This window comes from Mauremys reevesii, linkage group 2 (assembly GCF_016161935.1).
Source record: "Mauremys reevesii isolate NIE-2019 linkage group 2, ASM1616193v1, whole genome shotgun sequence".
In the NCBI taxonomy this organism is placed as follows: domain Eukaryota; kingdom Metazoa; phylum Chordata; order Testudines; family Geoemydidae; genus Mauremys; species Mauremys reevesii.
In genome coordinates, this window is record NC_052624.1 from 140,953,649 (window position 1) to 140,959,185 (window position 5,537).

The 5,537-nt window shown below is 38.3% G+C and overlaps 1 protein-coding gene across 1 annotated transcript in view; it reads right to left on the reverse strand.

Moving 5' to 3' along the window:
* CDH12 (cadherin 12) overlaps nt 1–5,537 on the reverse strand; it is a 693,631-nt gene that overhangs the window by 580,105 nt on the left and 107,989 nt on the right. The window lies entirely within an intron of this gene.

Here is a 5,537-nt window from a genome sequence, read left to right on the forward strand (position 1 = left end):
CATAGGAAGCAGATCCGTTGAGTAAAACAAAGCCATTTTTACATTGCTGTTTTTCATGGTAGAACTTCACTTTAAATGAGAGTGCAGAAACATGCAGTTGGCCTCAGGAGAGTTGCTGTCTGTTTCAGTGGGCAATTGCGTTTTCAGCATAATTTGTGATATAATTGTGCATTTAGATTTAGTCAATTCATTCATTTGTTCACATAATTAATTCTGATTTATTTTCAAGCTCTCTTTTTGCAATTCTTTGTTTTTCATTTTCTGCTTATCAACTTGCTGAAGGATAGATTAGATTTTGAAATCCTTTGGAAACTGTTTTGGTCTTTTATATTGAAAAAATTAGAAGTCAGAAGTGTTTTTTCCCTCCCTGATAATAAGGCAACACGTTGTCATTTTTATTTGTAACATTCTCAAAACAACAAACATTTTACAGAAGAATCAAGAGGTCTTTACTAATTCTTTATTCAGCACTCTCCTTTACAAGTTGCATGGTCCAAGTGTGGGAAAAGCTAAAAGTGACTACAAATTTGGTTCCCTATTGTTGCTCTAACTTTGACTGGAGGTATTGGTCCTGCATTCAGTGGCCCCATGATGAACTTCATGCCACCTTTGTACTCTACCAATCCATGTTGTGTGCAGTTCAGTGTAGGATCTAACCACATGTCCCAAGTGTTAGATTTATGAACTGCTTTTACAACAGTTGGTCGTGATTTGTTGATTGGAATGGAATCCTAGTGGAAATAGATGTGGCTGCCCTTTCGTGGCCTCGTTTCTATTGTTGTGCTTAGTTTTCGCTAGTTGCTTGTCTGCCCCAAGAGCTCTCTCATATAAGGTTTGACAAGATTACATCCTCTCTCCCTCTCTTCGTCAATATGTATATGAGGTAGGGTTGCCAACATTTGTATTTCAAAAAAATGGGACTGTTTTATTAGCACTCTTACCCAGAGGCGACATGTGTTTGGGGGGAGGAGAGGCATGCAGGTCACGCGCTACCCCAGATTTGCTGAATGGCTTGTACTGAGCATGCTCACACCAACTGAGCATGCTCCGTAACATCTGCTGACGCCACTGTGCTCACTTTGCCCTACCCCCTGCTATCAGTCGGTATAAGTCATCTCTGCCCCCTCCCGATATTATCATCCTCATCATCAAGTAGTATTCACCTATATTCACCTATTGCTTGCTGCTTTTTTTTTTTTTTTTGCAGCACACAGCAGCTCCCAATCTTGTTGTACAGAGATAAATAAACTGGAAGATTATGCAAATTTGGAGGTTGCTTTTAATTAAATTTCTGTTGCATGTATTCCGTACATCAGATCATTTATTCCCTATTAATGAAAAAAATCCTCTCTACAAATTTGATCCTGGTACACTAAGTACAAACAACATAATTTGTAACGGGTTTTTCAAGTTTTCTGTTCCACACTTCTGAAGCTCATACACCCATTTTTTTTACTGATAGATTTGGAAATGTCATTTCTTGATGTTTTGATTAAACCTCGATTGGTGCAAAATTCCTCATAAAGAGGGTCCATGTTTATGATTTCCTTCATTTTGAGTGTATCTGTTGCATCCTCAAGATGTGAGGAACTAAGCTTCTCATAGAGACCAATGGGTTTCAACTTCATCAGTGCATTGTCAGTAGAGAAATCAAACCATTTATTGATGTACAAAAGCAGAGTCATAAAACTTAATGAAGTCTTGCTTTACGTGTGATTTTTTTTTGTTGTGGTAGTAGCTTTCCCATCAGTTGTTTGGCTTGGAATCCAAAAAAACCCCAAACAATCCTCTTTCTGTTTTGGTATCCTCATCTAAAAATGGCACATCTCTACGTACACCTCAATAATGCATAGTTTTGATTCCTCCAACTTTCTCACAAGTACATCAAAGACACAAGCCACTTTGTAAAAAAAAAAAGTATGTTTCCACAACGCAGGCACGCTCACCATCTTCTGTGAAAATGTTCTTTAATGCTACTGGACAAGACTCACATAGTGGCTTGAAGCAGGCTGTAATTGCTTGCCAGTTTCTCAAAACTTGATCGACTGCTGGGTTAAAGGATAGCCATCCTGCACTCAAGGGTCTCAGTACTTCTTTCCATACAATGTCAACAAACTCAAAAAAAACTTCAGAATTGTTCTCCACATATTGTAGACACAGAAAAATGGCTATAAATTTTCAACACAAATATTTCTATGTCAACCAACAACTGATCACTCACTTGTTTGCAAGTATAATGACAGGGGAGTTCACCTTCAAAATGAGGTCATTTTCAGGGCATAACCGATATACCAAATTGTGTTTGCCATAGTTCACATTTGCATCAGCCGCAGATTATGCAGTAATGCAATTAACATAAGGCTGGTGTTTCTCTAGGCAGTTCATTACAGCATGATGAATGCCGTTTACAGATTCATCACTGTCTTTATAAAAATTGAGCCACTTGCACTGAACACCATTTGATACTGTGAAATATCATAGGTACATCGGAAACATCTTCCTGTTCCCCTTATTTGAGGTGTCTGTTGCTACAGAGAAATACAAGTGCTGTTTTGGGGGCGATGGTAATAAATCCCATAAACACTCCCCCACAGACTTTGGGGCCAAAACATTGGTCACTAATAGCTCTGCTTTGGTTCTTCCACTACACAATATTCCACAATATTTGAATCACAAAACGTTTCACTGGCAAGCTTATTACCGCAGTCCATACTGTTGTAACTTGAGTTGTGTTTAAATGTGTGGGAAACAACTGTAATTTCTCATGCTGCAATTCTGTCACTTTCAGTGTTTGAAGAGACAAAGAATTTGCTAATATTTATCATAGTTTTAGCCTGTGTGTTTTTCTTATGTTCATCAGTTGCTGTGTGCTTCCTCAGGTCAGTTTTGCCTCCATGCCTGATAGTGAATTCACACTGGCACAAAGTACAAAAGTCTTTACCAGAATCACAACTGACAGGTTTAACCCAGTCGTATTTTTCTTCGCATTGACTTTTATATCTACACTCTCTTTTCATTTTTTTTCGGTTTAGGTTCAGGAGGACTGTCTGGTGTTCCCACTACTTCGCTCTTAATTGCATTGAACATTTTCCTGACCATGTGGTAAAAATGTGCTGCAGCTAATGCTAGCTGCTAATAATATGATTTCCAAATATTAGTTCCGCTATATTTGTTCAGTAAATCATGGGACCAATTCTGCATTACTACATTGCCTAATTTGAAAAACTTTATATCATTGGAAGGTAAGGTAATAATAAAACTGCCTTTGCATGATATTTTTAATATGCTGAAATATGGGATAAAAGGTGTCCCGTACTGATTTAGTACGGGACAGGCAATTTTCTATTTAAATAAGGGACATTCCTTGAAATATGGGACTGTAGGCAACTCTGCCAAGGGGCCATTAGGAGGGATGATAAGTAAACATGTGTTATGGTGTTTTCAGTACATTGATAACACCCAGTTCCATAGCTGTATACCACTACTCCAAGCCAAAGCCACTGAATTCCTTAGCCAGTCTTTGGTAAACAGTAGGCCATGGAAGAGGTCTAGCTGGTTGAGCTTCAACTGGAATAAGATTGAAGTATTACAGGTAGGATGAGAAAGTAAATAGAAGAGTTGGGAGATTATATCTGCTACTTTCCTTGAGGGTAAGTTGCAGTCATTGGTTACAATTATTATTTAGGGGAATGCGTGGATCCCTCAGTTGCTAGTAAAGGGCTACACTGCAGCAACAACTAGGATGATTTTTTTTCAGTCTATATCTCTGGCCAGGAAGTTGCAGGTACAGACTTTGCTAGCATGATTCACATCTTGAGACTAAACTGTATGAATGCTCAATCTGCAGGGAAATGGAAGCTGGTGCTGAATGCACTGGCTTATACCTTCTGGGCATTTTTTTTTAATCACAAGCACGTAGCAAGTTTTCCATGATCTGCACTGCCTCCCTATCAGTTTCCGGGAGAAATTTAAGATGATATTCTCATCCTACAAAGCTTTTCATGGATGTGTACAATTTGGATGAGCAGCTCCCCAATGTACCCTAGTGCTGTCTTTGAAATCAGTAGAACTGCTACAACTGAGGCATCCTCAGTTCAAAAGATAGGCATTTTCTTTAAGGGGACCTCATCTTTGGAATTCACTTCTCTTCTTTGGTCTAGAACAGTGGTCTCCAAAGTGGGATGCGGGCACCCCAGGGGGTGCACAAGAGGATTCTTCGGGGTGCACAGCAGGAGGAGCACCTCCATAGCAGCACTGCTCCCCCCCCCCCTCAGTAGTTCGGCCGGGAGCGCCTTTTTTTTTTTCTCTCTTCTACAGTTCAGCCAGGAGCAGGGGGTGCGTGCTCAAAAATTTTGTACTGATGGGGTGCGCGATCAAAAAAGAGTTTGGAATAATCCACTTCTATGGACCTTAGGGACATCATGTAAAACACATTTCTTCAACCAATCTTTTGGACATGGAAGGACACATTGGGTAAATTATTATTATTATTTTGATAGGGAGGTTGTTTTTATTTTAGGCTATTTTTATCCTGTTTTTGGGGAAGCTGCCAGGCTAATTTGTGTTTGAACCTGGATTGTCCTTTTAGCTGATTTCAAAGGAGCACAGAGAGCAGGACTGGTACTTTTAAAATGTATCATACAAATTCAAATAAAATATACAAACATTATGGGAGAGAAGAGTGCAGATCTGAATGGAATCAAATTTAAATTAAGCTAGAGTTTTGAAATCCAACTTTCTCACCCTCTTGCATAATATTTATTTGTAATATAATTCTTTTTTTCACCCATTATCATTTTTATCATTTTGGTGAAGGTGGCTCAGCAGATTTTGCCTACTATTACAACAGCTTTACAAGCCTTAGTTAAACTCCTCCATAGGTTGGATCTTTATGGACAGATAGATAATAGGCTTCTTGAGGGAAATGAAAGAATACATCAGAGCCCTTTCAGACTTGCAGTGCTATTGTGTTGATTGTGTATTGGATGTGTTTTGTTTGCCTTTATTTCTTTATAATTAAAATACTGGAGGAAAGAAAGTGACTTCTATGCAGTTCTAGAAAGGACAGAGGGAGATTGTGTGGCTCTTTCATGACAATTGTATATAGAAGTGCATGCTAAAATATATGTTTTCAATATGTAATCTTGTTAGTCCTTATTTCTTGTAGAGAATTATTCAGTGAGTGATATAAACCAAAGATGAAAATAACATAGTGAACACTAATAGAGAGAGAAGCCATTTTGAGCAAAGGGAAACTGCAGAGATTAGTCAAAGTAACAGATAGCTAAACACACACACACACACATGCTAGTATGTACATATAAAACAGTTACTGAGAATAAAACATAACATTTGTCCTTTGTAGCTCTGCCCCTGTGGATCATAATTAAATCTGCAATTACGCCCTCTTACTGGATTGACTTTCTTGTTCTACCGTGTACATTTTGTAATTATTATTCCAATACCTTTTTTTCTTGATTTGAATTCATACTGTTGGATTTGTGACTTCACAATTATTTCCATCACAACAGACAAAG